Here is a 12,197-nt window from a genome sequence, read left to right as displayed (position 1 = left end):
TGTTTGGGAACCACTGGTATAGTTGACTTTGAGGAGGAAGTCCACATGATTCCATTCATTAGTATGACTATGCCTACATGGCTAATAGACTATGCCTATAATGTGAAAATCAACTTGCAGACTTGACTGCCTCACTGGCAGTGGTGGAAAGTACACTGTACTTAAGTAAAATTTTGAGGTATTTTTACATTACTGGAGTATATCCAGTTTTCAATAGTTTTACTTCTACTCCACTACATCTCAGAGGCAAATATTGTACTTTTACTTCACTACAATTATTTGAAAACTTTAGCTACTTTTTAGATTTTGACTATTATTATATTGCTATTATTATTGTAGATCTATTTTCAAAAGATTTGTATACTTATTGAACTTGTTAAATGGGGCATCCTGCATAATGAGTCCTTTTACTTTTGGTACAATAAGTATATTTTGATGCCAATACTTTTGCACCTTTGCTCAAGTACATTTTGAATACCAGACCTTTTACTTTAGTAATTGAGTATTTCTAGATTGTGGTATTGTACTTTTTTCCACCACTGCTCACTGGCAGTGTGCCCTCCAGATACACCCCCTTGATGGCAGCCACCATCTCTGGGAACAGCTGGGACTGGAGGGCATCTTTATGGACCATGATGGCCGTTTGGGACGTGTCCTCGCTTTCTCTCACCTTGGGCTGTTGCAGACTTGCACTATAGGTTTCCATCTCCCTATCTGCCCTTGGCTATACTCTGACCAGGAGCTTCTTGTGGGATGCTGGTTCCCTGGCTCTAGTCTGGCTTCTGGCTTCCTGTTTCTCTGACCAGTGGCTTGCTTGTAGAGAAATACAAATTGCAAAACAACAAAAAACGTTTTTTTAGTAGGACTATGTTTCAAAGCTTTCCTGAGGCAAAGCTGACATTTTGAAACCTTCTGTTATAATAACAATAATAATAATAATAATAATAAACTTTATTTGCATAGCACCTTTCATGACATGAAACAATTTCAGAAAAAGTACAAAGCAAAGCAAAGCAAAAAAGAAAAGCAAAAGCATAACATTAAAATAATAGCAAAAAGGCCGTGAATCAGGCGAAACAGTGAGGACATGAATAACAACACAGAGATATACATTATGTGACAAACTTCAGTGTATGTATGATACATAATATCGCTGTCAGACGGAAACCTCGTACTGTATGTCCAAAACTGTTACGTTTCAGGATTTTGACAAATTAGCCTGTGATCCAATGTAGTTATTATTACAGTCACAGGCTCTTCTTCAAATACTTTTCATTGGTTATGAAAATAAGCGTCAATCACCGTGTTCAGGTTTCAGTATCCAGCATTGGCCAGGTTATTGCATGCATGGGTGAAATACTAAATAGGCTCCGTTGTCATGCTTTCCTCTGTCTCTCCCTCTCTCACTCCTTCACTCACCCTCTAACTCCCCCTGTCTCTCTCTCTATCACTTCAGTGATGCTCGCGGTACTCTGCACAAGTGCCTCGTTCCTGGCCACATCACTGGCGTGCCATAGTGACGGTAAACCACACCCTCTCAAGCAATATTGCTTAAAGGGAAAGACCACTTTGGTAGAGGTTTGGGTTGTGTATTTTACCCTTGCCATGATGGAACTCCAAAGGCGGACAAGAAATCCAAAATGATTGCTCCTTTGATTAGAAATTGATAATTCAAAATATGCTCCTCATTGTTACGTTGTACGGTAAAACAGCTCTCAAAGTCACACTTTTAGCACATAAATAAACACAAACAATGCTGATTCAGACAATATAAAACATCACCAAACCCAGTACTGTTTTGTTTTTTAAATAAAAATGTCAACTTCCTGCTGATTTTACTATTTGAAGAGCCGGATCCAGATCAAAATCAACAGGAAGTTAATATTTGTATTAAAAATTTGGTGATGTTCTATATTGTCTAAATCAGCTTTGTTTGCGTTTGTTTATGTGCTAAAATAGTGACTTCGAGAGCTGTACTGTACTTAAGTAAAATGTTGAGGTATTTTTACATTACTGGAGTATATCCAATTTTCTATATTTTTACTTCTACTCCACTACATCTCAGAGGCAAATATTGTACTTTTACTTCACTACAATTATTTGAAAACTTTAGTTACTTGTTACTTTTTAGATTTTGACTATAATTATATTGCTATTATTATTGTAGATCTGCTATTTTCAAAATATTTGTATACATATTGAACTTGTTAAATGGGACATTCTGCATAATCAGTCCTTTTACAGTACTTTCGGTACTTTAAGTATATTTTTATGCCAATACTTTTGTACTTTTGCTCAAGTAAATTTTGAATACCAGACCTTTTACTTTAGTAACTGAGTATTTCTAGATTGTGGTATTGTACTTTTTTCCATCATTGCTCACTGGCAGTGTGCCCTCCAGATACACCCCCTTGATGGCAGCGCACCATCTCTGGATTCAGACAATATAGAACATCACCAAACCCAGTACTGTTTTTTTTTATAAAAATGTCAACTTCCTGCTTATTTTACTATTTGAAGAGCCGGATCCAGATCAAAATCAACAGGAAGTTAATATTTGTATTAAAAATGATTTGGTGATGTTCTATATTGTCTAAATCAGCTTTGTTTGCGTTCGTTTATGTGCTAAAAAAAATAGCTGTTTTACCGTACAATGTAAGTTAATGAGGAGCATATTTTGAATTATCAATCTAATCAATCAATTGTCCACCTTTGGAGTTACACCATGGCAAGGTAACTACACAACCCAAACCTCTACCAAAGTGGTCTTGCCCTTAAATGAACACCAGTAATAATCCTCATATGTACTCTGTTTGTGTTTTCATGTTCTTGACCCCGGTTTACATGACACAGAGTACTATTGTGGTGTTATGTATTGATGGCTGTTGGACAATTTCCATACTACATTCAAGCTCTCTAGATACTTCTGCCTACTTATATAATGCGTTGTATTGTGTATTTCTCACTTTAATTTAGCATTTCATTGATAGATTGAAAATATAAATTATTTATATTATTCAATCATTTTATTGTCTCCGCCAGGCCGAAGGCATGGCGAGAGAGTATGTTTTACCCTCCCTCCGTCCGTCCGTGTGTGTGTGTCCGTCCTGTCTGTGTGTTAGCAGCTAATCTCCGGCACCGTTGGCCCGGTCGCTCCGAAACTGTGCACACACACTCCCTGGATGACAATTCAGAACCTCTGCCCCAATTTTTTCACATGGGCCTGTTATAGCGCCACCAGGAGGCTGATTTGTGCACAACCCATTTTTTTTACATTACTCCTACAGATTTTATCCAAACGTCATGCAAATCGGTACACAGTATCTCTATAGTCATGTGATCAACACGGATCTGTCCGATTTCCCATATTCCATCCTCATTGCCTATGGTTGGCTTCCAAAGTTTGCAGGATTGGTCCGTTTTGAACAAAAAGACTCAAACTATGCACGCAGCTTGCGATTTCCGTGAAATTTCACACGCACATTCCCACTAGGCCGAGGAAGAAATGCCACCCTTTTCACATTGGCCTGTTATAGCATTGACCTGTTATAGCAGACCAGCAGGTCTAATTTAGAAAAACACATTTTTGGAACAAAATGCCTCAAATCATGAATGCAGTGTCTGATTGCCCTGAAAGACCTAAGAATAAATGGCACCCTTTTCACATTGGCCTATTATAGCGCCACCAGGAGGCCAGAATAACGTACCTGACCTGGCGGAGACCTGTGCTCCGAGGAGCGCTTTTTCTAGTTGTATCTGTATTGTTCAAATTCCAAATTGTCGGTTCAACTCTAGATCAGTGGCTCCCAAACTGGGGTTGGGTCCCCAAATTATTTTGGGGGATCCCCAGGAGAACATTTTTGGGCGGTGTAGCCGCCCCTATAAGTGGGGTTGGGACACCTCATTAGTATTAGTTTCCTGCATTGTGATTGGCTCATTAGTAGACCCCTAGCTGTACTGTGATTGGCTGACTCTATTGGCTGACTCTATTCAGCACTGTGATTGGCTAGCGAGACACATGATGACATTAATAACCTATAAATAAGATTATGGACTTCCAAAAAACTTTTGGAAGTGAGCTTCCATCACTTTATTAAAGTCATTTTTATGACTTTAATAAAGATTCTTTTCAATAAATGTATTTCTTTTTTGAAGTGAGCTTCCATCACTATGATGACCACTGTGATGACCACACCGCCCACTTCACACTGGGTGTGATTTTTTCGTAAATTCATTCTCTCTTGCAAAACCACTGTGAGTCATCCGTGATGAAAAAAATACATCCAATTAGCACACAGCTGTGGCACACCAACTCGGGAGAGTTTGTGGATATACATAAATGTGTCAGCGTTGGACTGAACTATTAGTAGCTTTGCACCCCTAGCAGTATCTGAACCACAGAAACTCAAAACAAAAATGTCTAATGTGAAGGCGTTCAGCGTTGGCCTTGTGTCAGCGGCATCTGCGCTTATGGTTGGTTACTCTTACATGCAGACAAGAGAAAAGAGACAAGAGAACACCCTCCAGACTGTAATGGAGGACATTAACCACATTTTCATCAAGGAGAAGACAGACTGGGAGGAGATGAAAGACAAACTGATTGAAAGACTCCTTTTTCAAGGAGAGAGGATTAAAGACATGGAGGAGATTCAAAGGACCAGAGATACCAAGATCCTAAAAATGGAACAGAGGTTGGAGAAGGTGGTAGAAGAGGAAAAAAGGAACTACCAAGTGATTGGAACCCTCGGTGAAGAGAACAGGGAGGAAAGGAACACATGGGAGGGGAAGCGACTTCAACTCATTAGAGAAAAAGAGGCTTTGTCACAAAAGTTCCTCTTTGCAATGCAGAAAATCGAAGAGATGAAGAACGAGATGAAGACAACAAAACACAAGTGCCTCTCTGCAGAGCAGGAGATTGAGGACACGAAGAACAGGATGAAGAGAACAGAGAACAAGTTTCACTCTGCGGAACAGAAGATTGAAGATATGATGAATGAATTGAAGTCAGCAGAGAACAAGCTCCTCTTTGCAGAGAACAAGATTGAAGTAATGAAAGACGAAATTAGGTCAAAAGAGGACGAGATGAAGTCAGCAGAGAACAAGTTCCTCTTTGCAGAGCAGCAAATTGAAGACATGAAGAATGAGATTAAGACGGCAGAGAAAAAGTCCCTCTTTGCAGAGCGGCAAATTGAAGACATGAAGAATGAAATTAAGACAGCAGAGGAAAAGTTCCTCTTTGCAGGGCAGCAAATTGAACACATGAAGAATGAGATGAAGACAGCAGAGAACAAGCTCCTATCCGCAGAGCAGCAGATTGAAGAAATGAAGAACCATGTGAAGTCAGCAGAAAACAAGTTCCTCTTTGCAGAGAACAAGATTGAAGTAATGAAAAACGAGATGAGGTCAAAAGAGGACCAGGTTGAACAGATGAAGAACAAGACGAAGTCAGCAGAGAACAAGTTCCTCTCTGCAGAGCGGAAGATTGAAGGCATGAAGACCGAGATGAAGACAGCCGATAACAAGTTTCTCTCCGCAGAGCATCGGATTGAAGGCATGAAGAGCGAGATGGACTCGGCAGAGAACAAGATTCAAAACATGAAGGACGAGGCAAAGTCGGCCGAGAACAAGTTCCTCTTGGCAGAGCAGCAGATTGAAGACATGAAAAACGAAGTAAAGACAACAAAGGACAAGCTCCTCTCCGCGGAACAGAAGATCGTAGACGCGAAAAACGAATTGAGGACGACAGAGAGCAAGTTCCTCTTGGCGGCACAGAATAACGAAGTGATGAAGAACGAGATGAGGTCAAAAGAGGAACAGGTTGAAGTGATGAAGAACAAGACGAAGTCAGCAGAGAACAAGTCCCTCTCTGCAGAGCGGAAGATTGAGAGCATGGCGAACGACATCAAGTCTGCAGAGAACAAGTTTGAGTCTGCAGAACAGAAAATCGAAGACATGAGGAACCAGGTGAAGACAACAGAGGACAAGTTCCTCTGTGCAGAGCAGAAGATTGAAGTCATGACATATGAGATAAAGATAGTGGAGGACCAGCTCCTCTCTGAAGAGCAGACGGTCCAAGACATTACGAACGAGATGAAGTCAACAGAGAACAAGTTCCTCTTGGCGGAGCGTATGGTCGAGGACATGAAGAGTGAGATTAAGACGGCAGAGAACAAGCTCCTCTCTGCAGAGGACACAATTGAAGACATGAAGAGCGAGGCAAAGAGAGCAGAGAACAAGCTCCTCTCCGCACAGCAGAAGATCCAAGGCTTGAAGAACCAGCTGAAGACGACAGAGAACAAGTTCGTCTTTGCAGAGAACAAGATTGAAGTCATGAAAAACGCGATGAAGTCAAAAGAGGACCAGATCGAAGAGACAAAGAGCAAGGTGAAGTCAACAGATAACCGGCTCCTCTCTGCAGAGCGCAAGATCGCGAGCATGAGGAACGACATCAAATCTGCAGAGAACAAGTACCTCTCCAGACAGCAGCAGGTTGAAGACATGAAGCACGAGATGAAGACAGCGGAGAACAGGTTTATGTCCGCAGAGCAGCAGATCGAGGACATGAGGACTGCGGTCAAGATGGCAGAGAACAAGCTACTCACAGCAGAACGGAAGGTCACGGACATTAAGAACGAGATGACGACGACAGAGAACAAGATTGAAGACATGCAAAGTGAGGTGAAGTCAACAGAGAACAAGATTCGGGACGTGAAGAACGAGATCAAGTCGGCAGACAACAAGTTCCTCTCCGCGGAGCAGAAGATAGGAGATGTGGAAAATGGGATGAGGACGGCAGAGGAGAAGTTCCTCTGTGCGGAGCAAAAAATTGAAGACATGACGAATGAGATGAAGGCAGCAGAAGACAAGTTGCTCTCCGCAGAGCAGAAGGTCGCAGACATGAGGAACGAGATGAAGGCGACGGAGGGCAAGTTACTCGCCGCAGACCAGAAGGTTGAAGAGATAACACAGGAGATGAAGACCACAGAGAACAAGATTGAAGACATGAAGAATCAGATGAACTCGGCAGAGAACACGGTTCATAACATGAAGAACGAGATGGAGTCGGCAGAGTTTCTGTTCCTGTCTGCGGAGCAGCAGATTGAAGACATGGAAAATGAGATTAAAACGGCGGAGAACAAGTTCCTCTGTGCGGAGCAGCAGATTGAAGACATGAAGAATGAGATTAAGACGGCAGAGAACAAGCTCCTCTCTGCAGAGGACAAAATTGAAGGCATGAAGAACGAGGTGGAGTCAACAGAGAACAAGCTCCTGTCTGCAGAGCAGCAGATTGAACACATGAAGAATGAGGTGCAGTCGGCAGAGAAGAAGTTCCTCTTTGCAGAGAACAAGCTTGAAGTCATGAAAAACGAGATGAGGTCAAAAGAGGGCAAGATTGAAGAGATGAAAAACCAGATTAAGTCAACAGAGAACAAGTTCCTCTCTGCAGAGCGGAAGATTGAGAGCATGAAGAGCGACGTCAAGTCCACGGAGGAGAAGAGCCTCCCTGCGCAGCAGACGACTGAAGAAGACACGACGAGCGAGACGGAAACAACCGAGAATAAGCTCCTCTCTGTGGAGCAGCTGATTGAACACATGAAGAACGAGGTGACGTCAGCGGAGGACAAGCTCCTCTCTGCACAGAGGACGATTGAGGACCTGACGGACGGGACGAAGACAGCACAGGAAAATGTCCTGGAAATGCAAGGGAAGTTAAACGCTGCGGAGGAAGAGAGGAGGGACGAGAGAAAGACATGGGAGGAGAGACTCCAAGTGATCTCTACCCAACAGAATAATGACGACGCCAGCAAGAGGAAGACAATGGAAGAGAAGATGGAGAACGTTCAATTGGTGACCAACTGGACAAGTCAGTTCCGTGAACTCACTCTGGACACAAACACAGGAGACAGCAGACTCGTTCTGTCCGAGAACAACATAAAGGTCATAGAGGTGAGAGAGAAAATGACGGATACATTCGATATGAGGAAACAGGCTCTGTGTACAGAGGGTCTAAGTGGATGCTGTTACTGGGAGGTCATGTGGAGTGGAGCGGTTTCCATAGCGCTGACCTACAGAGGAGTCAACAGGAAAGGAAAGGTTGATGACAGTCTGATGACAGCCGGTGACAAGCCCTGGCGTATGCTGTGCGAGGACGGTTTCCATGGTAACAGGTACACCGTCCGTCACGGCGGGAAATCAACTGTCCTCTCCATCGGTCCCTCTGACTCCAACAAAGTAGGAGTGTATCTGGACTGGCCTTCTGGCATTCTGTCCTTCTACAGAGTCGCTGACACACGGACGCACCTGTACACCTGGAAGGTGTCCCGATTCATTGAGCCCCTGTACCCTGTGTTTGGGTTCAATTTTGACTCCTCAGCGTCTGTGTGTCTGATAGAGGAGGTACGGTAGCATCCCGTGTCCTGGAGGAACACTTGACACTGCTACTGAAATGATAATTCACTCTACAGGATCATGTGCGCACGCACACGTACACACACGCACACACACGCACACACTCTTTAAGCATTCCCATAACAGATGCAATACTGAGAGAAACTTTAAATGTAATTAATTTGCATTCATTAAAACAATTGCAAGAGCATATTAAGTCAATACACACAGGTACTTTTTTATTCAATATAAGACAATGACGATGTATTTCCAAAATACATTTGTCAACAACTATTATAAACTTTTTTTTTTCCACATCTCCCTTCTCCCCCCTTACAAACATTTACAAAACCACTGCAGGTCAATGACCTGCAGACCTTCCCACAGGCACATGGAGGACAAGACAGCTTCACCTCTCCTACCGGCTGACAGCCTAGTAGAGACTGATATCCCAGAGGCAGAGGGAGTTGTACAGAAACTCCTGTAGACCAGGTATACCGCTGGCACACACCAAGACCAGGTCAGATGTACCAGCCAAGCCTGATGAAGACTCTTTACAAACAGGAGGGAGGAAGGCAAAAGAGAGACTTAAAAGTTCAGCCACCTGTGTGGATGCTTCTCAAATAACAGACCTCCAGAAGTAGCCAGGAGGTGGGTTAGTGGCATTGAAGACCACTGGACAGAGACACCGGAACAGGAGGCGAGGACTTAGCCAGACTAATATCACTGCGTAGATATTATAGTCTGGAATCTCTGGAACCTGCATTTCCAAGGGGCTGATTAAAAAAAATACCTCTGCGCCCCATATTTGCAGATTGGTTCCTGATTGGTGACCCACAACTTCGGGGGCAGTGAAATTCAATCACAAACTGATTGCAGACTAATCTGCCCAGGGATTTTCCCCCCGTTTTTTGTTGCACTGACAGATTCGTCTGGTTTCCTGGCTAGTGGGGCCTATTACAAAGGGTGGAGGAACAGGAAGGTACTTCAAGCAAGTCCTGTTCTAAATACAGCATGTACTGCTAATCAGGAGGGGTGCATCCACACATAAGATGCCAGTCATCGGAAGTCCCATCCACTCCCATGTTATAGGAAAAAACGGAAAGACCGTTCTTGCATCTTATGTGTGGATGCACCCGAGGAGACGGACAAGGAAAAGAGGAAGTGTTTTGTCGCCTAGAATAGATGGTTGACTTCCTGTCCAAAATATAAATAACGACTACAGGGTCATACATTAGAACTGACCCCGTTTTTATTTCAGTTTTTTGTAATTGGTTAGCTGGAAGTGAAAATGGTAATGGTAAATGGTGCATTTATAGCGACGTTTTAATGACAAATCTGAGAGAAAGATGAAGGAAGGTAGACAATGAATGTGTATGAGAGACAGGGAGGCAGACAGATGTAGAAAAAACTGGAATATTTTTGAAACATTTTTACCCCTGGCACAAAATATTTTCAGATGGGGCAAACACATAAGCTATGAATATGGGGATCCTTGCCATGAAAATAAGAACCACTGGTTTAAACAACATTTAGCAACAAGCCCAAAATAAGCAACTACACTTTAGAAACAAGCCCCAAAAAACGCAACCCGCAACTACCAACATTTGCAAGCAACTTTACAGAAAAACAAGCCCAATATTAAACTAGGGGAATCATTTTGGTGGTGCACAGCGCCGGAGGTTCCGGTCATGGGTTCCGGCCACCTGATGACGTAAAGTTATTTCCCTTAATTCCAGACCGGATCAGAAACCCGAAAATGGTATTGGTCCCAGGCTAGGTGGGGGAGAGGTTATTTTTATTGGTGAAGGCTCACCACAAATACATCTATGGCATAAAAAATAATGACACCCCCAATAGTAGAACAGTGAATGGCGGTGAACAGGAGATAAGAGAGTGATAACCCTCTAAACTGCAAACCTTAAAACACACGGAGCTCTTTCTATTACCAAGCAGAAATAATGATTAAAAGTCAAGCAGCCTTGACTACTTAGATAATTTTCTATGAACAAGCCTGTTCTAATTATCAATCACTAAATGAAGATGGGTAAACAAAATAGATTAAGGGGACGGCATGGAAGCCAGTGAAACTGGAATTCTGTGTTGTTGTCAGGAGGAAGTGGATTTGGACCCAAATGCAGATTGGCTCAGAACATGCATAGAAACAGTGTTTTAATGGACAACATCCAGATCACAGTATGTCAGCTAGTCCAGTGGTTCTCAGCCTGTGGGCCGGGACCCCAGATGACAATGAAGTTACAGAAAAAGAGCATTGCCGCATGAAAAGTAATCAACAAACTATACTGGTCAAACATTGGCCAAATTGTCAAATAATATAAGAGGCAAACATTTTGAAAGTAGACGATCTAGAAGCTCTCAAGAGTTAGTCAACCCTGATCCTGGTACTCAAAACCCCAAAACTGCAAGTCAAAGAAAGACAACCCGAGTTGAGGCAGAATAAAACTCGAAGAAGAACAACACAGAGTAACACAGGAATACAGAGATTACAATCTAGCAAGCCAGGAACACACTCCAACACAGGGTTTAAATAGACACAGGGACTAACAGGACACAGGTGGAGAACTAAACTAATCACAAGTGAAATAAAGACAAGACAGGTAACAGGAACAAAGGAACACGGTAAACACTAGGAGCGTTACTTCAAAATGAAACACAGCAGTAAAGTAAAACCTAAAAGTACACCACAGAAAACAATTCAATACCTCTGCGAAATTAAACACAAGGAGACAGATCCAGTCGACAGTTACAAGTATTTGCCAGTTGAAAAAGACAACTACTATATTAGAACACTTAAAACACATTTCTATGAGGTACTTAGAATGTCATAGTAAAACAGTTACAGTTGCAATGCGTGGATTCGTGCGATGTTCTTGCAATGTTTTGACCATGAATCCATGCATTTGCATTGACAAAGCATTGGCAGATTCCACCCCAGAGGTCAAATAAAAATAGCAATAAAAAAGTGTGGTGTGACCTAGCCCTAGAATGTCTGTGATCTTACATACATTTCAAGTATTCCAAATACACAGTCATAGATCTCTCTCGGTCCCCCACTGTGTAGTGCCCATCTGCGCGGCCATAAAAGTGCTCTAAACTCCGTCTGTACTCACCCAATAATTAATTCCTAAGACGTGGAGTCATATTTTGTCCTCTAGTTTCATATCCATGTGAAAGTTCTGCCAGAAAACGTGTGTTTAGTCAAATATCTCCACTTATTCACGAGCTGCACACGGACGAGTTCTGTGCGACGCGAGGGGCCAGGAATGATTGCAGCACTGAATATACGTAACTTCCTTAAGGACGCACAAATGTTTGGGACACACAATTGACAGGTGATGATTCATTACCCCGCACCAATCACAAGCACCAGTCAATTGTGTGTCCCAAACATTTGTGCTTCCTTAAGGAAGTTACGTATATTCAGTGCTGCAATCATTCCTGGCCCCTCGCGTCGCACAGAACTCGTCCGTGTGCAGCTCGTGAATAAGTGGAGATATTTGACTAAACACACGTTTTCTGGCAGAACTTTCACATGGATATGAAACTAGAGGACAAAATATGACTCCACGTCTTAGGAATTAATTATTGGGTGAGTACAGACGGAGTTTAGAGCACTTTTATGGCCGCGCAGATGGGCACTACACAGTGGGGGACCGAGAGAGATCTATGACTGTGTATTTGGAATACTTGAAATGTATGTAAGATCACAGACATTCTAGGGCTAGGTGTGACCGTGCCCTAATCATGTTTCTTGCAGTTTAGACATTTTTTGGACGAACTCCAGTCCC

Source organism: Gymnoscopelus braueri, assembly GCF_963280865.1.
Source record: "Gymnoscopelus braueri genome assembly, chromosome: 24".
NCBI classification, from domain to species: domain Eukaryota; kingdom Metazoa; phylum Chordata; class Actinopteri; order Myctophiformes; family Myctophidae; genus Gymnoscopelus; species Gymnoscopelus braueri.
Note: the sequence above shows the minus strand (reverse complement) of the source record.